This window comes from Hypanus sabinus, chromosome 1 (assembly GCF_030144855.1).
Source record: "Hypanus sabinus isolate sHypSab1 chromosome 1, sHypSab1.hap1, whole genome shotgun sequence".
Classification (NCBI taxonomy): Eukaryota; Metazoa; Chordata; class Chondrichthyes; order Myliobatiformes; family Dasyatidae; genus Hypanus; species Hypanus sabinus.
In genome coordinates this window covers 87,898,681-87,926,427 of record NC_082706.1, presented here as the reverse complement: position 1 = coordinate 87,926,427, position 27,747 = coordinate 87,898,681, and the positions used below count along the sequence as shown (strand labels likewise).

The window sequence follows — 27,747 nt, the reverse complement described above, 5'->3', positions numbered from 1 at the left end:
ATCCGACGTAGGTACACTGCGACCTCACCCACCAAGGCAGCGCACACAGAATTGTACGGTTTTCGGATGCGTCTACCAAGGCCATCGGTGCTGTGGCTTACTTGAAAGTAGTCGGGAAGGATGGTCAAGTTGAAGTAGGATTTGTAACTGGTGAGGCGAAGCTCACTCCTCGGTCCGAGCCGACAATTCCAAGGCTTGAACTGTGCGCAGCTGTCCTAGCTGTGGAAATGGCGGATCTTATCCAGGACGAGCTAGACCTAGAGCTGGATGACACCAAGTTCTACACAGATAGCAAAGTAGTACTTGGTTATATTTATAATAAATCAAAACGTTTCTACGTGTACGTTCATAATAGAGTTCAATGTATCCGTCTGTCTTCAAAGCCCGAACAATGGCATTATGTACGTACCGAGGATAACCCTGCAGACCATGCATCGTGATCCTTACCTGCATCCTGTCTGGTGCAGACATCCTGGTTCACCGGACTCCCCTTCCTGTGACAGCCACCAACAGAGAAAACTCAAACGAGCGCAACATTTGAGCTGGTCAAACCCGCAAGAGACTCGGAAATTTAGCCGCAAATATAAATACAAACAGGAGTCCCCTACCTCAAAGAATCAATATGTACCACTGAACACTTTGTACACAACTTCTGACCAAGGTGATGTGAAAACTTACCAAAAGCCAGTTGCAGAAGTCGTTCTACTTCTACCTAAAGACTGATTTAGAGACTGAAGTTTTGTATCATGTTCATGCTGACCTTACAAAGGTCAGGCGGGGAGTGAGTTTCCTTTAAGGCATTTGTTTAGCTTTATTACATTTTCGCTTCAGTAATTCATTTGTAATTATTTTCTAGTTAAAGTTAAGGTTGTTGAAAGTAAATTCATTGTCTGTGATGTATCGCGGTATGCGATGACGTCACACCCGTTTTTGCCGCGTCTTGTGGGAAAATACCGGTTTGGAGAAACGGGAAGGAGGGGGCTTGTGTGTGCAGGATCAGTGCAGGAAAAGTTTTCTTTCTATGCACTAAGAACCATCATAGAAGCAACGCTGTAAGTTCATAAGACAATCAATCCGTTGAAGTAAAAATGTTAACACTGATTCTGTTAAAAGTAATGACGGTTAATAAAGTTTATTGTCTTGTGCTACTGAAAGTGTTGCTGGATAGTTTGTGTGAAGTGTATTTAAAGCCAATTGATGGCGTAGGTAGATTCTGACTGTATGTTGTACTTTAATGTAATATAGTTTGTTGTAGTTTTACTTTTACAAGTATTAATGTTGTAAATGTAATGACAAGAAGGAACAAATACTGTATATATTTTGTATTGTTTTATCAACAGTTTTCACCATACGTTAATGTGGAAGAGTGAACAGTAAACGGTTAATCTTACTGCGATCTGCCTCATTGACTATGGTTTACCTCGGTGTTTAGTTCAGAGTTCTTACACCTGCACGAGAACACTATAACCCCTAAACCACCTCAATTCCCCCCCTCACACATAAGCAGCAGCAAATGAATGACCCTCTCCCCCACCAACAAAAAAGCATCAGCACCCCCCCCCCACCAGGCACTCAAGCATGCAGCAAAGCATCAATAAAGACACAGACTTGCAGTACCCCAAAGACTATTCGTTCACCTGGTAATTTGACGTACCACAGGCTCTCTCTCTCTCTCTCTCTCTCTCCTTAATAAGGGAAAAAGATGTGTATCTGTTTCACAGCGAGAGGGGAGACGTAACAAGCAATTCACTGATTTATGGTGTTAAAAGTCTGAGCTCTGTGCCCAAAGAACTTGGGTCTCTGGGCACCCAGCCAGCAGCCAGCCTACTGCTTTCGATCTTCCATCTCCCATGCTGCACCAGGCAGTGGCACTGACCTCGAGTCGTCCACCTCCAGAGCCACAAAGAAATGGCGCCCTGATGGCACATTAGTCTTCTAGGCTACGTCCTGGCATGTCGAATAGTGGCCATTTGTGAGATCCCGAGAGCCGGTCACATTTCCGCAAAGAACTGAAGACAGCATGAAGTCAAAAGAATCCTGAAAAGGAAAAAAAAGGGATATTACAGAAAGAAGTAGAGCTGTTTCTGAAGATGCAAACAAAGGAGGCACCGTTAGGTGCTATCATCCTCCTAAGCTCAGTAATGTACAGTAAGAATGTATATGTATATTGAATAGTTAGATCAAAAATTGTACAAAACCAAAATAATATAAAAAAGTGAGCTAGGGTTCATGGATTCATTGTCCATTTAGGAATCAGAAGGGAAGAAACTGATCCTGAATCATGAGAGTGTACCTTCAGGCTTCTGTTGTTGTTGTAACAGAAAGGTAGCAGAAATATGAGAAGAGAGCGCATTCTGGGTGATGTTGGTCCTTAATGATGTATGCTCCCTTTCTGAAGAACTGTCCTTGAAGATATCTTGGATATTACAGAGGTCAGTATCCAAGATGGAGCTGACTAACCTTATAACTTTCTGTAGCTTCTTTCGATCCTGTGCTTCCCTCACCCCCCCAATTCCAGACAGTGATGCAGACTGTCGGAATGCTCTCCATAGTACATCTGTAGAGGTTTTTGAGTGTTTTAGGTGACAAACCAAATCTCTTCAAACTTAATGGCATATATTCACTGTCTTGCCCTCTTTATAGCCACATTGATATGTTGGGACCAGGTTAGATTCTCAGAGATCTTGACACCCAGGAATTTGAAATTGCTCACTCTCTCCATTTCTTTTTTTTGTAATTCAAATTTTTAATTATTTATTCTTATTTTACAAAGCAGCACAGCATATCATAGAGCAGATACAGCACAGCATATTTACACAACTATCCTATGACAGGAAAACATATAAAACTAAGAAGCAGAAAAAAACTTTCAATTTAAGCTTAAATTAACATACAACCAAAATTGATCCCACACATCTTGCACTTTTCCCTCACTGTTAATTCTTCCCAACATGTGTTCATATGATGAAACCTTAACTATTTCCAGTCCATTCCCTCAGTGGGACATCTGGGTTTTTCCCGGTTTTGCAATATAATTCTTGCAGCTGTGATGAGACCCATCTTTAAAATAGTAAATTTGTCATTGTTTACATTAGGTATCATCGTTCTGTCACCCAGGAGACAGAGCCGTGGGCACAAGGGCAGTGTAGGACCCAACCAATTCCCCAACAATCAAGAACTTTACACCAAAATGGACGGACCATGAAACATTCCCAAATCATGTGAAAATATGTGCCCACCTCATTTTTACATTTCCAGCATAAATGATTATCAACAATCCCCATTTTATAGAGTCTAGTTGGTGTTCAATAATATCTATGAGAATTTGTGTTCCCTCGTCTTGCCCTTCCTGAAGTCCATGATCAGCTTTATGGTCTTACTAAAATTGAGTGTCAGGTTGCTGCTGTGACATCACTCAAGTGGCTGGGATATCTCACTCCTGTATGCCCTCTCACCTCCATCTGACATTCTACCAACGATGGGTGCATCAAAATCTGGAATGCTGAAGGCTTCCAGGCCACATCCTTGGGATATGTAAAGGCGGCCGTTTGTGAGGCCCTGAGAGCGCAAAGTCAGAGTGTAACCCAACGTCAGGGTTTTCAAAAGAATATTGAAAAGGAAAGAAAGGAGATATCAAAGATAGAACTAGAGCTGTTTCCAAAGAGGCCAGTAAAGGAGTTGCCATTTAGCGTTATCTTGACTTTGCTCTGCCCCTCCATGAAATGTGTAAGTGGAACATAAGGGGGAACGTCTTTGCTCAGAGAGTGGCTATTTCAACATGTAAGAGAAATTTGAATAAGTACATGGATAGGTGGGGCATGGGGAGCCATGGTCTGGGTGCAGGCAGATGGGATTAGGCAGAATAATAGATCAGCGTGGACTAGGTGTACTGTTCTATGTTTCTATGCTGTAGTGTTCTTTAACTCTATGACTCTATTTCATGAAGTAGATTAAATTGACAAATAAAATAGCTTTATACAAATATAATTTCTCTGTTGCATGATAATACCAAACAGGAAAAGATCTCATCCATCTTTAATGTGCCATACAGTGTTGACACATAAAAAAACAAATAAACATTACTTCTGGAAATGCCTGACTGAGTTTCCAGAATTGAAGGAAATGACTCAGAAAAGGTTGTTAATATTTTTCCACTCTAGATAAAATAAATTTTCAGTTGCTAAATTCTGAAACAATTACTGCTCTGCAGATGATTGAACCTGATAGAATTGTTGTAAAGGCAGAGGGGGTTCAGATTGGTAGAGAAGCTGTTGAAAGTCAGAAACAAAGGGAATGCACATGGAAGTTCTTCCGGTCATCTTTTTACCGCAAGGATGTGGAAGCTTCAGGGTGCTGCATGGCCCACAGGGCATGTCTTATGAAAAGAGGTGGAGTGAGCTAAGACTTTTCTTTTTGGAGCAAAGTAGGATGAGAGATGACTTGATAGAGGTGTGGAAGATGATAAGAGGCATGGATGGAGTGGTAAACAAAAGGCTTTTCCCCAGTATGGAATTGGCTAATACGAGGGGGGATAATTTGAAGGTGATTTGAGGACAGTATAGGGGGATGTCAGAGGTAAGTTCTTTATGCAGAGAGTGGTGAGAGTGCAAAACACCCTGCCAGTAGTGCTGGTAGAGGCACATATATTCGGGACATTTAAGAATCTCGTAGATAGATACATAGATGATAGAAAAACAGAGGGCTATGTACAAGAGAAGGGTTAGGTTGATCTTAGAATAGAATAACAGGTTGACACAACATAATGGCTGAAGAGTTTGTAGTGTTCTATGTTCCAAGTTCTAGAGAAAGTCTTTCACTTGGATTTCTTGAAGGCACAGCCTGAGCATACCTATCTGCCAAGGTTACTCAACGGAAACAACCAAAACCTATTAAAATGAAATAAACAACCTAATTGAAACATTTTGCAAACTGAAAATTAAGATCACAAATAAATTATTTGACCCTGTGTGCTCACAATATTTTTCAATATGATCATGGCTATTCAATACAAGAATGATCATGGCTTCCCCACCCTTCTGAGCCACAGGGCCAGACTTTGTGCCAGAGGCGCGGCCACTGTTGCTTCCCCCAGGTAGTCCGTTCCCCCCTCAACAGTACGCAAGCAGGAATACTTATTGTTAAGGGGGACAGCCACTGGGGTACTCTTTAGCATCTGCTTCTTGCCCTGTACAAAAAGGACGAATTGGAATTGAATCCGAGGGGGACCAATATCCTGGTGGGAAGGTTTGCTAAGGCTATTGGGGAGAGTTTAAACTAGAATTGCTGGGGGTGGGAGCTGAACTGAAGTGATGGAGGAAAGGGATGTTGGCTCACAAATAGAGAAAGCTTGGAGACAGTGTGAAAGGGAGGATAGGAAGGTGATAGAGAAGGGATGCGCTCAGACTGATGGTTTGAGATGCGTCTATTTTAATGCGAGGGGTTTTATAAATAAAGCCGGTGAGCTTAGAGCATGGATCAGCACTTGGAGCTATGATGATGTGGCCATTACAGAGACTTGGATGGTGCAAGGGCAGGAATCGTTACTTCAAATGCCAGGCTTTAGATGTTTCAGAAAGGATAGGGAGGGAGGCAAAAGAGGTGGGGGCGTGGCACTGTTCATCAGAGATAGTGTCACGGCTGCAGAAAAGGAGGAAGTCATGGAGGCGTTGTCTACGGGGACTGGAGAGGTTCCGGAGGACTGGAGGTTTGCAGATGTTATTCCCTTATTCATGAAAGGGAGTAGGGATAGCCCAGGAAATTATAGGCCAGTGAGTCTTACTTCAGTAGTTGGTAAGTTGATGGAGAAGATCCTGAGAGACAGGATTTATGAATATTTGGAGAGGCATAATAAGACCAGGAATAGTCCACATGGCTTTGTCAGAGGCAGGTCATGACTTACGAGCCTGATTGAATTTTTTGAGGATGTGATTAAGCACATTGATGAAGGCAGAGCCGTAGATGTAGTGTAAATGGATTTCAGAAGGGCATTTGATAAGGTACCCCATGCAAGGCTTATTGAGAAAGTAAGGAGGCATGGGATCCAAAGGGACATTGCTTCGTGGATCCAGAACTGGCTTTCCCACAGAAGGCAAAGAGTGGTTGTAGACGGGTCATAGTCTGCATGGAGGTCAGTGACCAGTGGTGTGCCTCAGGGATCTGTTCTGAGACCCCTACTCTTTTTGATTTTTATAAATGACTTGGATGAGGAAGTGGAGGATGGGTTAGTAAATTTGCTGATGACACAAAGGTTGGAGGTGTTGTGGATAGTGTGGAGGGCTGTCAGAGGTTACAACGGGACATTGATAGGATGCAAAACTGGGCTGAGAAATGGCAGATGGAGTTCAACCCAGATAATAAGTGTGAGGTGGTTCATTTTGGGATGTCAAATATGATGACAGAATATAGCATTAATGTTAAGACTCTTGGCACTGTGGAGGATCAGAGGGATCTTGGGGTCCGCATCCATAGGACACTCAAAGCTGCTACGCAGGTTGACTCTGTGGTTAAGAAGGCATACAGTGCAGTGGCCTTCATCAATCATGGGACTGAGTTTAGGAGTTGAGAGGTAATGTTGTAGCTATATAGGACCCTGGTCAGACCCCAGTTGGAGTACTGTGCTCAGTTCTGGTTGCCTCACTACTGGAAAGATGTAGAAACCATAGAAAGGGTGCAGAGGAGACTTACAAGGATGTTGCCTGGATTGGGGAGCATGCCTTATGAGAATAGGCCTTTTCTCCTTGGAGCAACACAGGATGAGAGGTACAGTATGCTACAAGAAGACCAGTCCACCTTTGTTCTTTCTCTTTCCCTGCTCCACTCTTTTTTGTTCTTTCCCTTTTCTCTATGTCTCTTGCCACACTTTTTCCTTTCTCTCCTTTGCTGTGGTAACACTCAATAAAACTATCATAAGCAATTAGTTTTATGCCTCAATTTTGATTTCAGAAGAACCTTTGGATCGCAAAAGCATCCGGGCCTAATGCCTCCTTACAACTCACAATCTTACGCAATTTTGAAAGATCAGCTGTGTCTGTCACATGTGCATCAAAACATACATTTGCATCAATTCAAGTCATGTCACTTTTTATTGTCATTTCGACCATAAACTGCTGGTACAGTACACAGTAAAAACAAGACGTTTTTCAGCACCATGGTGCTACATGACACAGTACAAAAACTACACTGAACTATGTGAAAACAACACAACAAAAAAGAAACTACACTAGACTACAGACCTACCCAGGACTGCATAAAGTGCACAAGACAGTGCAGGCATTACAATAAATAATGAACAAGACAATAGGCACTGTAGAGGGCATCGACAACCAGCAAAGCCTGAAGATATGCTGGGAGAGCCCACAAGATTTGCCATGCTTTTGGCACCACCATAGCATGCACGCCACCCACCCTTACCCGTATGTCTTTGGAAAGTAGGAGGAAACCAAAGCACCTGGAAGAAACTCACACGGTCACAGGGAGAATGTACAGAAAGAGAAGTCTGATCAGTAATTGCTGGTGCTGCATGTGCTGCTATTGGTGAACTGAGAAATAGTATATTTAGTTTATTCAATAAAATCATTGATATAATTAGTAAAAGCAGAACTAGCCACCACAGAAAGATCCATTAATTCCTATTCTCTGCTGTGGTATCTTAGACAGCCTGTGTTTAGCCCTGAAGCTATTAGGTAGCAGTGTTTATTAATGAACTACCCAATGACACATAGGTGAACTATTGATTTCTTACCCTGCAACTCTAGAAAAACTCTTTAAATATTGAAAATATGGACAAGTCTGGGCAATTTTCCATATTGCTCAACTACTTCTTTGGTTACATGGAACAGTCATTGTTCCAAGCCTACCCTGGCTATTCCTCTGTTACATTGATGACCGCATTGGTGGTGGTTCCTGAATTTGCCAATTTCATTTTATTTACTGCCGTCTTCTCCTTTCTTAGTTTTGCTGTCTCCATCTTGGGAGAGAAGTTATCTACTCCCCCCCCAACTCCCACTGTCATCTGTACTGCACCCCCTCCCAACCAGTCTCTGGCAAGGGTGCCATTTCTTTCTCTTGGCTTGTCTCCACTGCATCTATTTTCAAGATGAGGCTTTCCAATCTGTGATACCTGAGAGGTCCCTCTTCTTTTAAAAACAGGACTTTTCCCCGATTGTGGCTGACAGAGCCCCCACTCTCTTCTCGACTGATCTTAGTCCACCTCCTCCAGGACAGAGCATGGATGGAGTCCCCTTGATTCTTACCTTCCACCCACCAGCCAACAGACCCAGCACACCACTTTTAATTTTGATTTTATTTCATTGTGATGCAGCATGGAGTAGTCCTGTCTGGCCCTGAGCTGCATCGCCCACCAAACCTCAAGTTAATCCTAACCTAATCATGGGACAATTTACAATGACCAATTACCCTTCCAACTGGCATGCTTTTGGGCTGTGGGAGGAAATCCGTGTGGGTGGGGCGGGGTGCATACAAGCTCCTTACAGGCAGCGGGCAGGAACTGAACACAGGTCACTGGTACTGTAAAGCGTAGTGCTAACTATTACGCTACTGTACCACCCCATTCTTTGTCACTTTCATGAACTACAACATGGCCCTGCTTCCATTCACATCTTCCCTTGCACTCCCCACTTCACTTCACACAAGGACCATTCTCCCTGAGGCTCCCTGGCTTGCTCGTCCCTCCCCTTCTCCAGGCACTTTTCTTCGTAACTGTAAGAGATGCAGTGCCTGTCCCTACACCTCCTCCCTCACCACCATTCAGGGCTGAAACAACCTTTCCATGTGCACCTCCTCCACACACCTGCATACTGCATTCAGTGCTCTCCATGTGGCTTCATCCATATTGGTTCGACCAAGCTGACCACTTTGCCAAGCACTTGAGCTCCAGGTACCATAGAGTCCTGGATCTCCCAGAAGCTAACCACTCCCCTCTCCCACTCCCACTCTGACCCGCCTGTCCTCTGCTTCCTCCATTGCCAGGATGAAGCTAAAAGCAAACTAGAGGAAATGCATGTCGTATTCCACCGGGTAAGTTTTCAACTTAATTCTAAGAACATAGAATTCTGAAATTTCAAGTAAAATGTTCAAGCCATCTCTCTTATTCCTCACCTGCTGACCCACCGAGATCACCCTACACCTGCAGCCAGTGCCTCATCACTTTGTTTCTCTCTTCTCCTCCATCCACTCCATCTGCCCATCACTTACACAGTCCTCCCTTTCTGCACTGTTCCTGTCTGCCTTCTCCACCTCTCTTACTTGAATCCATTCTCTGGAGCACTTTGTAGCCGCCACCTATTACCTCCCGGCCCCTGTTGCCTCCTCTATAAGCACATCATCCCTCCTCGCCTGGATCCACCTATCACTTCCACTTCCAGGATCAAGGATCACCTGCATTTGCTATAGATGTTTACAAGTATTAAGAATTTGTTGTGGCTTGTTGGTCAGGGCGCAGTGTGCAACGGTATTTGCCAATTATAAAAACTTAGCATTATATAACAATAAAGTTAGAATACAAATGTAGAATAAAATGTGCATAAATACAGTACCAGTGTACATTTACAATGTAAGCAGCATTCTAAAAAGTGTTCATAGTACAGAACAGTGACTGAGGTAATAGAGAGGGTGAGGTGGTAAATCAGAATGGTTGATTAGATTAATTGCCTGGGGAGGGGGAGCTTTAAAGACGGAGCTAAGTTTTTATTTTAATGACCTTATAGGACTTATCCCTTCTTATCTTTCACTGAAACATCTCGACCTGCACCACAGGAGGAGATAACAAGAAAAAAAGTAAAAATTAATTTTAAAATCCATGAAAAATTGACATAATATTTATCCTTTAGGGAATAGGGTACAGTTCCACATAAAGTCAGTTTATTTTTTCACAGTTAAGAAGACTGTTTGGCATGAACTGTATAATATGCCATTTAAAACCTCTGTTACACTTTGTTCAATCTGAGATTAAATGTCAGTGGTTTTTCATTGAAACCAGTCGGTAAAAAGCAGATTCATTTCACTGATCCGGTGCTAGCTACCAAAGAGGAGACAGTGATTGCAGGCTCCACAGAGCTCTGCATTAAGTTGAACAGAGATGTATGGGGAAAACTGTTTTACCTTTACACAGAGAGCGCTGAGTGCCTGGAGTGCAAGCCCTGGGCTGGTGGTGGGGGTAAGTACAAAAGAGGCGTTAAAGAGGCGCTTGGAATGGGACATGCATGTACTGAGAATGAAGGCCAATGAGCATTGTGTAGGTAGAAGGGATTAGTTTAGTTAGGCTTTTACTAGTTTGAGTCAAGTTCAAGTTTGTTCATTTTCATTCAGCCATACTCATATATACTGCCAAATGCAACAAGGGGCACAGCACAGTACATCTGGCAGGAATATTGAACTCGATCTGAAGTTTCAGTACATACTTCTTTTTAACTACCAAACTTCTAGATTACCATAAACACAAGAGATTCTGCAGTTGCTGGAAGTCCAGAGCAACAAACACAAAACGCTGGAGGAACTCAGCAGATCAGGCAGCATCTATGGAACGGAATAAAGAGTCAACATTTCAGGCCGAGACCCTTCACCAGGGCTCCTCCTGATTACCATTGCGTACAGGAAATGAGATAGCATCTTGAAATTAAAATTGAAAGCTACTAGGAGTGTTTTAATACTTTCTCTCTTTCTGCAGCAGCATAAAAAGGTTTTTACATTAAAACCTGTCTGTAAGAAGTGCACATTGTTTAACAAATCGAAGCAAAAGGCGGAGAGTGAAGAGGTAAAGGCATTTTGGAGGGAAGATGTTTTTTAAAAAAATTGATTGGGGAAAAGAGGAAACAGTGCAGGCGCGTGACATAGCATGCCAAAGGTTTAAAAAGAAAAGATGCCATATACAGCAGCCATTGTCGTAGTAGCCATCATCGGAGTGGACTGAGTCAGAGTGGGATGGCTTTGGCTCAATCAGGATTCGGCGTGAACAGGCAGAGGCTAGGGTAGGTTCCGGTAAGTTTTGTTTTTGTTTAGAGTAGACAGAATGCCAGGCAGGATGTTGGAAAGCTCCTCTTGCAGGATGTGGGAAGTCAGGGAGACCTCCAGTGTCCCTGACAACGATATCTGTAAGAAGTGAATCCAGTTGCAGCTCCTAATAAACTGCATTAGGGAACTGGAGCAGGACCTCCGGATCATTCGGGAGACTGAGCAGTTTATAGATGGTAGCTTCCGGGAGGTAGTTACACCTAAAGAACAGGGCACAGGTAATTGGGTTACCATCAGGTGAGGGAAGCGGAAAGGGTAGTGCAGGGTTCTCCTGTGGCCATTCCCCTCAACAACAAGTATACTGACTTAGATACTATTGGTGGGGGGATGACTTACCTGGGACAAGCTGCAGAAGCCGGATCTCTGGCACAGAGTCTGGTTCTGCAGTGCAGAAGGGAGGGAGGAAGAAGAGGAGAGTGGTAGTGATAGGGGACTCCATAGTCAGGGGTACAGACAGGAGATTCTGTGGTCGTGACAGAGACTCCCGGATGATTTGTTGCCTCCCGGGTGCCAGGGTCAGGGATGTCTCTGATCGCGTGCACAACATTCTGAAATGGGAGGGTGAGCAGCTAGATGTCATGGTACACATTAGTATCAATGATGTAGGAAGAATGAGTGAGGAGGTCCTGAAGAGTGAGTACAGAGAGATTGGTAGGAAGTTAAAAAGCAGGACCTCGAGGGTGGTAATCTCAGGATTACTACCTGTGCCATGTGCCAGTGAGGGTAAGAATAGGATGCTCTGGAGGATGAACATGTGGCTGAGGAACTGGTGTAGGGGGCAGGGTTTCAGATTTCAGGATCATTGGGACCTCTTCTGGGGCAGGTGGGACCTGTACAAGAGAGACGGGTTACACCTGAACTACAAGGAGACCAATATCCTTGCGGGGAGGTTTGTTAGTGCTATTGGTGGGGGGGAGGGTTAAACTAGATTTGCAGGGCGATGGTAACCAGAGTGCCAAAGTAGTGGAGTGGCAGTGAAAATAAATGATGTAAAAGGTTCATGCGAAGTCACAAATAGAAGGGTTGTGTGTGGTGGTAATAATCTTCTGAGGAGTGTCTATTTCAATGTGAGGAGTATTGTGGGGAAGGCTGACAAGCTGAGGGCATGGATTGACATGTGGACTTATGACATTGTAGCCACTAGTTAAACTTGGCTATAGAAGGGGCAGGACTGGCAGCTTAATGTTCCAGGGTTCTGATGTTTCAAACTTCAGGCAGGACAGATTAGAGGGCTTGTCTACCGAGGCCGTGTGGGTGGAGCTGAGAAACAGGAAACCTCATTTAATGGGGTTGTATTATAGACCACCCAATAGTCAGAGAGAATTGGAGGAGCAAATCTGCAGAGAGATAGCAGACAATTGCAGGAAACATAAAGTTGTGATAGTAGGGGATTTTAATTTTCCACATATTGATTGGGACTCCCATATTATTAAAGGTCTAGACAGGTTAGAGTTTGTAAAATGCATCCAGGTAAGTTTTCTAAATCAATATATAGAGGTACCGTCTGGAGAGGATTCAATATTAGATCTCTTATTACGAAACGAGTTAGGACAGGTGACTAAAGTGTGTGTAGGAGAACACTTTGGTTCCAGTAATCACAACACCATTAGTTTCAACTTGATCATGGATAAATATAGATCTGGTCCTCAGGTTAGGGTTCTAAACTGGAAAAAGTCCAAATTTGAAGAAATGAGAAAGGATCTAAAAAGTGTGGATTGGGACAGGTTGTTCTCTGGCAAGGATGTCGTTGGTAAGTGGGAGGCCTTCAAAGGAGAAATTTTGAGAATGCAGAGTTTGTATGTTCCTGTCAGAATTAAAGGCAAAGTGTATAAGAATAAGGAACCTTGGTTTTCTAGGGATATTGGAACTCTGATAAAGAAGAGAGATGTATGACATATACAGGAAACAGGGAGCAAATGAGGTACTTGAGGAGTATAAAAAGTGCAAAAAATACTAAAGAAAGAAATTAGGAGGGCTATAAGAAGACATGAGGTAGCATTGGCAGTCAAGGTGAAGGATAATCCTACGAGCTTCTACAGGTATATTAAGAGCAAAAGGATAGTAAGGGATAAAACTGGTCCTCTTGAAGATCAGAGCGGTCGGCTATGTATGGAACCAAAAGAAATGGGGGAGATCTTAAATGGTTTTTTTGCATCTGTATTTACTAAGGAAACTGGCATGGAGTCAATGGAAATAAGGCAAACAAGTAGTGAGGTCATAGAACCTATACAGATTGAAGAGGAGGAGGTGCTTGCTGTCTTGAGGAAAATCAGAGTAGATAAATCCCTGGGAGCTGACAGGATATTCCCTTGGACCTTGAAAGAGACTAGTTTTGAAATTGCAGGGGCCCTGGCAGATATACTTTAAATGTCAGTATCTACGGGTGAGGTGCTGGAGGATTGGAGGATAGGTCATGTTGTTCCATTGTTTAAAAAAGGCTCCAAAAGTAATCTGGGAAATTATAGGCTGGTAAATTTGATGTCGGTAGTGGGTAAATTATTGGAAGGAGTACTAAGGGATAGGATCTACAAGTACTTAGGTAGACTGGGACTTATTTGGGAGAGTCAACACAGCTTTATGTGTGGTAGGTCATGTTTAACAAATCTATTAGTGTTTTTTGAGGAGGTTACAAGGAAAGTGGATGAAGGGAAAGCAGTGGATGTTGTCTACGTGGACTTCAGTAAGGCCTTTGACAAGGTCCCGCATGGGAGATTAGTTAGGAAGATTCAGTTGCTAGGTATACATGGTGAGGTAGTAAATTGGATTAGACATTGGCTCAGTGGGAGAAGCCTGAGAGTGGTAATGAAGGATTGCTTCTCTGAGTGGAGGCCTGTGACCAGTGATGTGCCACAGGGATCAGTGCTGGGTCCATTGTTATTTGTCAACTATATCAATGATCTGGATGATAATGTGGTAAATTGGAACAGCAAATTTGCTGATGATACAAAGATTGGAGGTGTAGTGGACAGTGAGGAAGGTTTTCAAAGCTTGCAGAGGGATATGGACCAGCTGGAAAAGTTGGCAGAAAAATGGCAGATGGAGTTTAATACAGACAAGTGTGAGGTATTGCACTTTGGAAGGGAAAACCAAGGTAGAACATTCAAGGTAAATGGTAGGGCACTGAGGAGTGCAGTAGACAGAGGGATCTGGGAATATAGATACAAAATTCCCTAAAAGTGGCGTCACAGGTTGATAGGGTAGTAAAGAGAGCTTTTGGTACATTGGCCTTTATAAATCAAAGTATTGAGAAAAGAGTTGGAATGTTATGGTGAGGTCGTATAAAGGCATTGGTGAGGCCGAATTTGGAGTATTATGTGCAGTTTTGGTCACCAAATTACAGGAAGGATATTAATAAGGTTGAAAGAGTGCAGAGAAGGTTTACAAGGATGTTGCCGGGACTTGAGAAACTGAGTTACAGAGAAAGGTTGAATAGGTTAGGACTTTATTCCTTGGAGCGTAGAAGAATGAGGGGAGACTTGATGGAGGTATATAAAATTATGATGGGTATAGATAGAGTGAATGCAAGCAGGCTTTTTCCACTGAGGCTAGGAGAGAAAAAAACCCGAGGACATGGGTTAAGGGTGAAGGGGGAAAAGTTTAAAAGGAACATGGGGTGGGGGGCTTCTTCAGACAGTGGTGGGAGTGTGGAATGAGCTGCCAGATGAATTGGTAAATGCCAGCTCACTTTTAACATTTAAGAAAAACTTGGACAGGTATGTGGATGAGAAGTGTATGGAGGGATATGGTCCAGGTACAGATCAGTGGGACAAATGGTTCGGCACAGCCAAGAAGGGCCAAAAGGCCTGTTTCTGTGCTGTCTCCCTCCTGGCAATTATCCTTGTAAGCAGAACAAGTGCTACATCTGCCCTTACACTTCCTCCCTCACCACCATTCAGGGCCTAGACAGTCCTTCCAGGTGAGGTGACACTTCACCTGTGAGTCGGCTGGTGTGATATACTGTATCTGGTGTTCCCGGTGTGGCCTTTTATATATTAGTGAGACCCGATGCAGACTGGGAGACCACTTCGCTGAACACCTACGCTCTGTCTGCCAGAGAAAGCAGGATCCCCCAGTGGCCACACATTTTAATTCTACGTCCCATTCCCATTCTGATATGTCTATCCATGGCCTCCTCTACTGTCCTCTATGAAGCCACACTCAGGTTGAAGGAACAACCCCTTATATACCGGCTGGGTAGCCTTCAACCTGATGGCCTTCAACATTGATTTCTCTAACTTCTGTTAATGCCCCCGTCCCCTTCTTACCCCATCCCCACCCTTTTTTCTCTCTCTCTCTGCCCAACAGTCTGCCTGTTTTCCATCTCCCTTCAGTGCTCCACTCCCCCTTTCTTTCTCCCTCGGCCTCCCGTCCCATGAACCTTTCCCTTCTCCAGCTCTGTATCCCTTTTGCCAATTACTTTTCCAGCTCTCAGCTTCACTCCACCCGCTCCAGTCATCTCCTATCATTTTGCATTTTCTCCTCCCTCTCCTACTTTCAAATCTCTTACTACCTTTCCTTTCAGTTAGTCCTGACGGAGGGTTTTGGCCCAAAACATTGACAGTGCTTCTCTCTATAGATGCTGCCTGGCCTGCTGCGTTCCACCAGCATTGTGTGTGTGTTGCTTGAATTTCCAGCATCTGCAGATTTCCTCCTGTTTGTTTCTGTGCTGTAATGTTCTGTGATTCTGTGTTAACTGCTAACGAGGAGACAGTGATTGTATCCTCTGGAGAGCACTGCTTTTAAGGTGGGGGGGAGTAAGTTCAAAGCAGATGGAGGAAATTGTTTTACACAGAGTGGTGAGTGCCTGAAGGGCACTGTCGGGATAGTAACGGAGGCAATTATAGCTAGTTAGTTACTGCCTGTTATGCCACTGGTATTTGGGGCAGCAATGGAGTTCCTCGATCTGTCTGTCCTTGGCCGTCTTCTCTATTGCACCTCAGGTGTGGTTCAGGGTCCTCACTTCTGCCTCTACGGTAAGGCGCCAAGTTATCTTTAGTCTCCCGCGTTTCCTCTGCCTTTCAGCGGTCCAGTGAAGTGCTTTCTTCATGATGGAGTTGGCCTCTCTTCTCATCATCTGCCCAATCCACCTCCAATGTTTCCTCATGATGATTGCGGCCACGTCCTCAGGGTGACAATGAAGGAGTAGGGTGTGGTTAGAGATCTTTCTTGGCCCAGAAAATTCGGAGGATCTTCCGGAGACTCATGGTATGGCAAGGTCACTCTCTGTCATGTGCCGGCACTCTGACCCATACAAGAGTGTGGACAGAACACAGCTCTGGTATAGCTTCACCTTGGCCTAGACACTGTTGATCCCCATATGCTGCTCACTGAACTTCTAGCTTTGCTGAGCCTGCACTGGATGCCAGTCTGGGTCCCACCACCCTGCGGAATGATGGTGCCCAGGTTGGTGAATCTGCCAGTGCTGGGTAAGTCGAAACCATATGCTTTGACAGGAGACTACATTGAGGATCACGGGCTCAGTCTTTCTCTGGCTGACTGAGAGTTCAAGCTGTCCAACAAAGAAACACAGGTGCTGTGTTTTCTCTTGCATGTGCTAGTGTCTATATGATAGTATGTGAATTCATCCGTAAAGTCAAGGTCTTCCAAAGTAGAGAATAGAGTCCACCCAACACCTCTCTGTTGATCTTTCATTGTTTGCCTCACAACCCAATCACCAAGTTAATCAATATCACTGACATCACAGAGCCTTGCCTGACTCCTGTCTTGACTTCAAAGCTCAAATTGAGTCCACAATTGTGCAAATAAAGTTAGCATAGAAACTCTGGATAAGTTTAACAATTTTGGAGGTAAATATGACAAGAACCATTTCAGAGGGTCTCAGATAGGCACATGAATGTGCTCAGAATTGAGGACAAAGGACACTGTGTAGGCACAAGGGATTAGTTCAGACAGGCAATTATTCATTTAATTAGTTTGGCACACCATTTGACAGAGTACAGAAGGCGTGCAAATTAAGTGGCTGCAGTGTTTACAACATCTTCACTCTCTTGCTTCTGCAGTCAGAGGCTACCTGACATGCTGGGTATTTCCAGAATTTTCTGATTTTATAATTTCCTTCTACTTGACAGTGGTTTAAAATCGAAGGTGTTTTAAAATGAAGAGTCTGTAGCTGTAGTTGACCAGAGTAGCCTTAGTTTCACACAATCTAAATGAAAATGGTAACTATTATTTGCTATGTGAACATTTATTAAAACGTAGTTTAATTCCATTTAGTTTAGGGGATAATGTTTTTCTTCAGATTGACTCCTCCCACAGCCAACATCAGAGGTTGTCAAGGAATTATAAACATGATTAGGAAAAAAAAGGATTAAATCAACATTGCATTCTTAGGAAATGTAGTAAAGCAATGTTCTTTTCTAAAATTATCTGGTTCATTGATGCTACAGTATAAAAACAATTCACTGGGAGTCTGTAATGTGATTGAGAATGCAGCAAAGTACATGGAAATAAGCGAACACACACAAAATGCTGATGGAACTCAGCAGAACTGGCAGCATCTATGCTTATTATTTACTGCCCATTACACCGCTGGCATTTACGGCAGCAATGAAGGTCCGCCATCTCTGATGGTGTTCAAGGCTTCATTCAGCATGTCAGGAGCTTCCTCTTGATCTTCACTACTGGCAATCGTGCAAGTCCTGATTGGAGACACAGGAATACCATTGCACACAGATGTAGAAGGATTCTTCACTGCTGTTTCCATAACAGTTTTGTTTTACGTGTCAGGGCTCTTAGCCCTGAGCTGAGCTCCTGAACCTGGAGGATCAGTGGACCTCTCTTAGTCATAAAGCCCTGACTCCAGCCAACGTACGAGGCTGAGACCCTTCATCAGGACTGGAAAGGATGGGGGATGAAGCTAGAATAAGGTGTGGGGAGGAGATGTACAAGCTGGCAGGTGATAAGGTGACACCAAGTGAGGGGGAAGATGGGTGGGTGATGGAGAAAGGTTGAAGCGAGAAGCTGGGCGGTGGTAGGTGGTAAAAGTAAAGGAAGCGTATCAAGGTTCCCTATATATAATTTATTTATTTATTGTAATTTGTTGTTTTTATTATTATGTATTGCAATATACTGCTGCCATAAAACAACAAATTTCATGGACATATGCCAGTGTTATTAAACATAATTCTGATTCTGATTTTGCAATAAAAACAAGTAATTATAAGCTTTAACATAAAGTAAAACCAACCATCTATTCCGACGGGGTTAGAGAACATATTCAATGAATAGAATCAGGCTCTCTTACACAAACAAGACCTAAGCACGTGCTGGCTACAGATAAATGTAAGCCAGTCCAAATATTTGCTGTATGGAGTCAATTTCAATTGTCAGCATGTCAAGGTTTGGTTTTGAAAACTGCAGCTTATAAGTGTGCCCTTTTAGAATGAGGGCACTTGTGGGGAATCAATGGACTAAAAGGCACATCTCAGAAGATATTCATAACAATGAAAATAGAAGACAATAGGGAAGAATAGAAAAAGGCAAACAATAAATCAAACTCGGCCTACTTGTTTGAAACGCGTTCAGAAGAGCTGTATGTTTTATTAACTTGTCTGCTCTCTCCATGGATGTTAACTCACTTAAGTACTTCCAGCAATTTCTCTTGTTACCAAAGAAAAACTATTAGCTAGCTTTCTGAAAAAAGCAATTTTAAGTCACCAGTTACCTTTCTTCACTTTCTTGGGGATATAAAATTGTGGAAGGGCTTGTTTTCACTCTATAGAGCAACTGATATTCTCAAACAAGACTAATAATTTCAGAAAAAGAAATAAATGCCATCCATTCTTTGATATTTTTAATGTAAAATGAGTTTGGGTATGAATTTAGATCCTTTGCAAGACAGGGAGTTCATACAATTAGCAGGGGGCAGTGCTAATGCCTGACTCTAATAATGAAAGTCAGGTTTGACATTATGAAGAGAAATAGAAAAATTGTAATTTATTTTCTCATTTTAAAATCCCAGGTTCACAGGTATAACTATTTCTAGGAATGAAGTAGTTATTGATCTCAATCTGCCAATGACAGAATTTCTTTGGAAACTGCTTCCTCAATTGGAGTCCAATATGTATACTTTTGAAATCATCTTGTATTGCACAGCTTGTTCAATTACCTACTCCCTGAGTTTGACAGGATCACAACCTTTCTGTGAGCAAAATTGGCACACAGCATCCTTAAAACTAACAAAAGGTGACCCAGTTTCTTTGTACCTTAAAGAAGGAAAATAAAAGCATGATCAACAGGAAAAAGATTCTTTTGATGAAATAACCTATTTTCAACAGCGCTGACAAGATACCATGTTCCAGGGATGATCCGAAAACTCATTCCAGACTATTACAGCAACTTCAGGTTGAGAGTCTCGCTGGCTGCACAATCTCGATGTCACTCTTCTCATTAACCATGAACATGATTGTCAAGTCAGCGGAGGTGGAATGTAGAGGCCCCATGTCTAGATCTGGCACTTGGCGGCACCCGATAAGAGCATTCATGGATGACCTGACGGTGATGGCAACATCCGTTCCTGGGTGCAGATGGCTCCTTCAAGGGCTGGAACAGCTCATCTCATGGGCAAGGATGAGCTTTAAACCAGCCGAGTCCAGGTCTCTGATCCTGAAGAAGGGAAGAGTGGCCGGCCAGTTCCACTTTACCCTGGAGGAATCCAGATTCCAACGGTGACAGAAAAACCCGCCAGGAGCCTAGGCTCTTTGACAGTTCCCTGAAGGACACAGCCTCACTTCACCAAACCAGTAGCGACTTGGTAACCTGGCTCACCGCGATTGACAAATCGGGGCTTCCAGGAGATTCAAAGCCTGGATGTACCAACACAGAGTCTTGCCAAGGCTACTCTGGCCCCTTCTAGTCTACGAGGTGCCAATGTCAACAGTGGAGGCTTTAGAGAAGATCATCAGTCAGTTTCTCCAGAGGTGGTTGGGGCTCCCCCGGACCTTAAGCAGCACTGCCCTGTATGGGCATTCCACCAAGCAGCAGCTCCCCCTCAGTGGCCTATCAGAGTCACTCGAGCCAGGGAGGTTATGATGTACCAAGACTCGTCTGATGTTAAAATCGCTTCGGCGGGAATACGTGTAAAGACCGGAAGGAAGTGGCAGAAACAGAAAGTTGGCGACAGAGTGGAAGCTCAGCTATGGTACAACATTTTGGTGGGCACTGTGGCGGTGGGGCAGGCTGGACTGGGCTGTTTTCCCAAACCACGCCTCGGCAAAACCTGCGGGAAGGAGAAGCGTCAACTGGTTCAGGACGAGAACCGAGCTGAAGTGGAGGAAGAACGATGCAGCAAGACAGTCGGCATATACAAACAGGGCGCCTGGAATAGGTGGGAGCATGCGGAACCTCGTAAGTTCAACTGGACAGAGCTCTGGAGAGCAGAACCATCGTACAACAAGTTTCTCATCCAATCAGTCTATGACGTTCTCCCAAGCCCGGCCAACCTGCGCAGGTGGGGCATGGCAAACACTCCAGCGTGCCAACTGTGTCAGAAGAGGGGCACTTTGGAGCACATCCTCAGTTGCTGCCTGAAGGCATTGGGGGGAAGGGCGATACCACTGGCACCACAACCGAGTCCCAAGGTCTATGGCGGATGCAATCAGCATGGCGGTTCAAGGCAGCAAAAATCAGCACGCTCGCAAACAGTCCATCACCTTTATTAGAGTGGGGGAGAAGGCTCAACGTCGGCCTAGCTCCTCGGGAGGGCTTCGTGCCACTGCACGAGACTGGCAGCTCCAAGTCGACCTAGTGGGGCTGCTCAAGTTCCCAGAGAACATTTCAGCCACTCCGCTCCACCCGGACATGGTATTAATATCGGAGCCTACAAAGCAAGTGGTCCTGCCGGAACTGTCCCCTGGGAAGCCCGGATTGAAGAGGCCAACGAGCACAAGAGGGCTAAATACACAGATCTTATTGCACAATGCTGGAGCAATGACTGGAGAGCTCGCTGTGAGCCAGTCTAATTTGGGTGCCAGGGTTCTGCTGGCCATTCATTTCAGCGGACTCTTAAACTCCTTGGAGTAAAAGGACTGCAGTGCAGAAGAGCCAGCAAGAACATTCTGGAGGTGGCTGTGGATCCAGAGGGGGGATCCGTGGAATAGTGCGCCACTTGGATATAAGTCAGTGGGTCGCCAGGGCGAGGGTGTCTGATGATTAAAGACCCGAGACATTCTACAACCCCGGGTTCATCACTGAAGACGTGTCCAAGAAGGTGTATTCTACATCTCAATATTTTACATTCTGCATCTGGTGGTTCCAAGAAAATCTCAGCTGTAATTGTTACCTGCACCTTTTAAATGGAGAATAACAGGTTACCTGTGAAGTTATACCAAGTAGGTTCTATTGAACTGGTTACTCACACATCAGCAAAACCAAACAGCTGATTATTAACTACAGGAAGAGGAAACTGTTGATTCTTGAGTCATCCCTCTTCAGGAGATCAGAGATAGAGAAGGTTTGTAGCTTTAAGTTCCTCGGTGTTGTCATTTCAGCAGATCTGTCCTGGGTCCAGCTCATTAGTGCCACAACTAAGGAGGCACTGCAGCACCTCTGCTTTCTTAGCAGTTTGCGAAGATTCAGCAAGTCATCCAAAGTTTTGACAAACTTCTATAGATGTATGGTGGAGAGTATACTGACTTGTTACATCATGGCCTGGTATGGAAACACCAATGCCTTTGAATGGACAAGCCTACAAAAAGTAGTGGATAGAGCCCAGTCCATCACGGGTATAGGCCTCCCCACTGTGGAGCACATCTGTGGGTAATGCTGTCGCAAGAAAGCAGTGTTCATCATCAAGGACCCCCATCAACTCAGTCATGCTTTCTCTCATTGCTGCACCAGGGAGGTGGCATAGGGAGGCTTGAGCCCCACACCACCAGGTTCAGAAAAAGTTATTACCCCCCCAACCATCTCGCTCCTGAACCAGAGTGGATAATTTCACTCACCCTAACACTGCACACAGGGACTCACTTTCAAGGAATCAACAAGTCATATTCTCAATATTATTTATTTTATTATTATTGTTTTGTGTTTTACTGTTTTGAACTTTCACAATTGTTGTCATTTGCACACTGGTTTTTCGTCTTTGTGTGTTGTTTTTCATTCATTCTATTGTGTTTCTTTGTATTTTACTGTGAATGCCAATGAGAAAAATGAATCTTAGGGTAGCATATGGTGACATTTATACCCATTGATAATAAATGTACTTTGAAATTAGATGACTTCTTGTCTACATCGTAGACCAGGGGATCCCAATCTGAGGTCCATGGACCTCTCGGTTAATGGGGTCCATGGCATAAAAATGGTTGGGAACCCCTGTATTAGGATGACAGGCAGTTACTTTCTGTTAAGACAGTCTCTCCCCAAGCAGTAAGGTTCATCAACACCTCCACCCACTAATGCACCTCATAGCACACCCTCCACCACCACTAATTTATCGTTTACTTTCAGACTCATCTCATGCACACAGTCTTGTACATCGTGTCACTTTAAGTACATATTCTAAATATCTGTATATAAACTATCTTATGTATTTATATTTCATGTTTTTATTACGTTATTTATATTGGTGTGTTTTTTGGGACTGCAACGGGTCCAGAGTAACAATTATTTTGTTCCCCATTATACTTGTGTACTGGAAATTACATTAAACAATCTTGAATAGAGTCACAGACTCATAAAAAGGTACAGCACAGAAACAGGCCCTTTGGCCCATCCAGTTAAACTAACTAGTCCCATCCACCTGCACACAGACCATCGTCCTCCATCACCCTCCCAAACATGTACCCATCCAAGCTCCTCTTAAACATCAAGAACATATCCCACTTGCACTGGCAGATTGTTCCATAGCCTCATGACTCTGAGTGAAGAAGGTTCCCCTCATGCTCCTCTTAAGCAATTCACCTTTCACCCCTAACCCACCCAACTTCAGTGGAAAAAAGCCTGCTTACATTTATCCTATCTATACTCCTCATAATTTTGCACACCTCTAGGAATCTTCTACATTCCAAGGAATAAAGTCAAAACCTATTCAATCTTTCATTATAATTCAGATCCTCCAGTCCCGGCAATATCCTCATAAATGTTCTCTGTATTTTTTCAACCTTATTTACATCTTTCCTGTAGGTAAGTGCCCAAAACTGCACACAATACTCCAAATTAGGCCTCACCAATGTTGTATACAACTTTCAACTTAACAATCCATCTCCTGTACTTAATACTTTGATTTATGAAGGCTAATAATCCGTTAAGATTTCTTTTCGACCTATATCAACCTGTGCCACCACTTTCAATGAATTATGAGGCTGAGGCTTTATCAGCCACTGGAGAGGCCTCACCATGAGTACTGTGAACTGTTCTCAGCTCCTCATCTAAGAAAAGATGTGCTGGCATTGGAGAGGGTTCAGAGGTTCACAAGGATGATTCTGGGAATCAAAGGGTCATCAGATGAGGAACGTTTGATAGCCTTGGATCTGTACTCGCTGGAATTTATAAGGATGGGGGGGGGGATCCTTTCGAATATTGAAAGGCTTGACAGATGTGGAAAGGATGCTTCCCATGGTAGGGAAGTCTAGGACAAGAGGGCACAGCCTCAGTATAGATGGGTGCCCATTTAAAACAGAGATGCGGAGAAATTTCTTTAGCCAGAGAGTGGTGAATTTGTGGAATTTATTACCACATGCAGCTGTGGAGGCCAGGTCATTGGGTGTATTTAAGGCAGAGATTGATAGGTTCTTGATTGGACATGGCATCAAAGGTTATAGGGAAAAGGCTGGGGAGTGGGACTGAGGAGGGGGAAAAAAGGATCAGCCATGATTAAATGGTGGAGCAGACTCGATGGGCCAAATGGTCTAATTCTACTCTGATGTGTTATGTTGGTCAGCAGCTTATAGATTTACTTTGTGGTTGTATTGGTTATATGTTTGGCTTTGTTAATCCTACATCGAGAAATGGATTAAAATAAAACTGCTTCAGCACCTGTAATAGTAGCAGCAAGTAAGCTGTCAAGTTTCACTTGCTGCAAGAGGGCCTTACTGATTGTAGCAGTTCCCTAGGATTAGAGATTACCTTCACATTTTTCTTCAAACTTCGTTTTCCTGATTGCTGAAAGAGAAACTCAAAAAGGGAAACATATTTAAATGTACTGTAAGTGCAAATATATAAATGCAATTTACTGCACTAATCTCAGCAGTCTTCTCAATTCTGCTCCCAGAAGTGCTGTTTCATGGTGCCTCAAGTCCAGAAATGAGGCAGCAGGAGGGTGCACAGTGGTGCAGCTCATAGAATGGTTTGTTCACAGTTTCAGTTACCCAGGATAAATGCTTACATTGGTTGGTGCATCAAGGGATATGGTGGAGCGTACACTAACTAGGATGATGGAAGTGAGCTTTATCAGCCAATAGAATGGACAACATGGGGCTGAATGGGATATGGGATTAACCATGATGAAATGGCAGAGCAGACTCAATTGGCTGATAAAGTTCTCTGCCATCTTCCTAGTTAGGTTAGTGTACATTCCACCACTGGCAAACATCAACTGTAACTGGAGGAGCTGAGCACTCTGATTAACAGTCACAATACAGCATCGCCCTAATCCCTTCCCAAACATTGCGGGGGACTTCGATGGGGCCAGCTTGAAGGAGTCTCTGACAAACTATGCCCAACATGTTACCTGTGGAACCAGAGGAGCCAACACACTTGATCTGTGTTACACCTCCATCAAGAATGCTTGCCATGCTATCAAGTACACCCTTCTACTCTTGGTATATAGGTAAAGACTGAGGACTGTAGCACCAGTGATGAGGGCTGTGAATTTATGTTCAAAGGAAACTCGGGAGGGTTTACCGGTCTGGACCATATTCAGGTATTCATCTTTGGATCTGAATGTATATATTACTGACGGCACCGACTTCCTCAAGAGCTGTATGAATTCAAGGATGTATCTAACATCAAACAAGAGAAAATCTGCAGATGCTGGAAATCCGAGCTACACACACAAAATGCTGGAGGAACTCAGCAGGTCAGGCAGCATCAACGGAAAAAAAGTACAGTCGATGTTTCAGCCAAAATGTTGACTGTACTCTTTTCCATAGATGCTGTCTGGCCTGCAGAGTTTCTCTAGCAATTTGTTTGTGTTACTAACATATATAAAGCAGACATATCTAACATATATAAATCAAAAGCTCTGCTGAAACAGGAGATTTGCTCTCTGCCAAGGGCTAGATCCGTAGAGTTCAAGACTGACAATCCAGAACCCTATAGGAAGTCCAGTAAGATCTACAAAAGCCCACGGTGAGGCAATTCCATGTGAAGTTAGAAATACAATGAGATGCACAACAATTGTGGCAGGGTTTACAGTATTACTACTTCCTACTAGGCAAAACTAATCAGCACAAATTGCAGTAATGCTTCACATCCCAATGATCTCAATATCTTTATGCATGCTTTGAAAGGTGCTATGCCTGTGCGACTCCCTACAGCATTTGTAATCCTGTGTTATCTGACTCAGAAACCTAGGCCAAAACAGCCTCAAGGAGTCAGGCCCTGAGAGTGTATCTGACTGGGTGCTGGAAAGCTGTGCCAACCAACTGGCTGGAGCATACAGGGACATCTTCAACCTCTCACTGCTGCAGTTGGAGATCCTCGCCAGCCTCACAAGGCATCAACCATACTGGTGCCTTTTTGAAGAGAAGGGTGAGCTGCCTCAATGACCATCACCCAGCAGCAGTCACACTACTGTGATAAAGTGCTTTGAGAGGTTGGTCTTGGCAAGAATTAACTCCTGCTTGAGGAAAGACCCAGACCTACTGCAATTTGCTTACTGCCACAACAGGCCCATGGTGGCTCTTCACTTGAATTAGAGGACCTGGACACAGCAATATTTATGTCAGGCTGCTGTTTATCAATTACAGCTGAGTGTTCAACACCTTCACTCCATCACTACAAGCTTTGAAAAACAGGCCTCTGTACCTCCTTCTGCAACTAGGTCCTTGCCTTCCTCACCAAGAAATCACATTTCCTTCGCACTAGCAGTCAGCGCCAGCGTACCTCAAGGATGCTTGCTCAGCTCGCTCCACACTCTGTGGGGTGAGGTACAGCTGAAATGCTGTCTGCACATTCAGTTGGCACCACTGTTGTTAGCAGGATCTCGGATGGTGATGAGGTGGTGTACAGAAGTGCTTGAATGGTGTCACAACAACTACCTTGCACTCATCATCAGTAAAAGCAAGGAATTGATAGTGGACTTCAGGAAGGGGAGGTTGAGAGAACACACACTAGTCTATTTTGAGGGGTTAACTTTAGAAAGGGTGAACACCTTAAAGTTCCTGGGTGCCAACATCCTAGAGAATCCATCTTGGGCCTAACAATTTGATGCAATTATGAAGAGAGAATGCCAGTAGCTCTACTTCAGTCACAAAATGCTGGTGGAACACAGCAGGCCAGGCAGCATTTATAGGGAGAAGCGCAGTCGACGTTTCGGGCCGAGACCCTCCCGAAACGTCAACAGCACTTCTCCCTATAGATGCTGCCTGGCCTGCTGTGTTCCACCAACATTTTGTGTGCGTTGTTTGAATTTCCAGCAGCTGCAGATTTCCTCGTGTTAGCTCTACTTCAGTCAAGGGTTTGAGCAGATTTTGTATGGTCACCAAAAAATCTAGCAGGTTCCTATAGATATCAGGCGGAGACCTTTCTGACTGACTACATCACTGCCTGATAAGCAGTCTCCAATACGCAGGATCAAAAGAAGCTGTGGAGGGTTGTTAGTTCAGCCAGCTCCATCACAGGCACAACCTTCCATATCGTGGACATCTTCAAAAGGCAGTGTCGCAAGAAGGTAGCATCCATCATTAAGAACCCTAACCATCTGGGACATACCCTCTTATCATTAACACCACTGGGGAGGAGGTACAGGAGCCTGACGACACACACTCAGTAATTTAGGAACAGCTTCGTTGCCTCTGCCATCAGATTTCCGAATGGTTCATGAACAGTATCTTGCTATTCTTTTTTTTTTACACTTTTTTGTAACTTATAGGAATTTTTATGTCTTGCACTGTACTGCTGCCACAAGGCAATGCATTTCATAATATACATCAATGATAACGAACCTGATTCTGATTATGTGTACAGGAGCTTTATGGCCAACCTGAATATTATTAGGGATTCATGATTTATGGAATTATGTGGATATGGCAGGTGCTAATTCAAATGAGAAGTAGTCTTCAGGAAACCAGTTTTTAAGTAAATTGCCGGCAGCAATCAGTTTACAATTATAAGCTCACTAGTATTATCCACAAAGCACAGGCTACTGACCTCAGCAGGAGGCTGATCATGAGATATTTCGTGGAAACTGCGTGACAAGATGCACTCATATGCATCAGTGAAATGTAAGAAACTGGGGCTATGTTAATTCTCCCATATCAAACTAGGCATCAGACAGCAGCTAGGTTACTTTGCATCATTATATAGAGATCAAGGAAGCTTCTGGGCCACATTGACGTTGTCACACTTAGCACATCAACCATGGTCATAAGCACGTATGCTGTATATCAATAACTGGGATGTTTGCGTACCCAAAGAGTCAGCCTTCACAGCAATAAGTTTGAGTTTCTGAAATCTGTCCTCAGAAGCTTTCAGACCATCCACATCCACATGAATTACTTTGTCTCAGCAAAGTTGTTTAAACATTTAGGAGTATCTTGT

The 27,747-nt window shown here is 43.8% G+C and overlaps 1 long non-coding RNA gene across 3 annotated transcripts in view; it reads left to right on the top strand.

The window, feature by feature from the left end:
* Positions 1-681: 681 nt before the first annotated feature.
* Positions 682-27,747, top strand: part of LOC132395228 (uncharacterized) — a 46,196-nt gene continuing 19,130 nt past the window's right edge. Inside the window, exons 1-2 of one of the 3 annotated variants that reach the window (XR_009512545.1) lie at positions 682-1,052; positions 8,989-9,036. This is a non-coding gene — a long non-coding RNA (uncharacterized LOC132395228). The remainder of the gene's footprint in view (positions 1,053-8,988; positions 9,037-27,747) is intronic. The other 2 variants (XR_009512546.1, XR_009512543.1) reach the window with 2 other exon arrangements.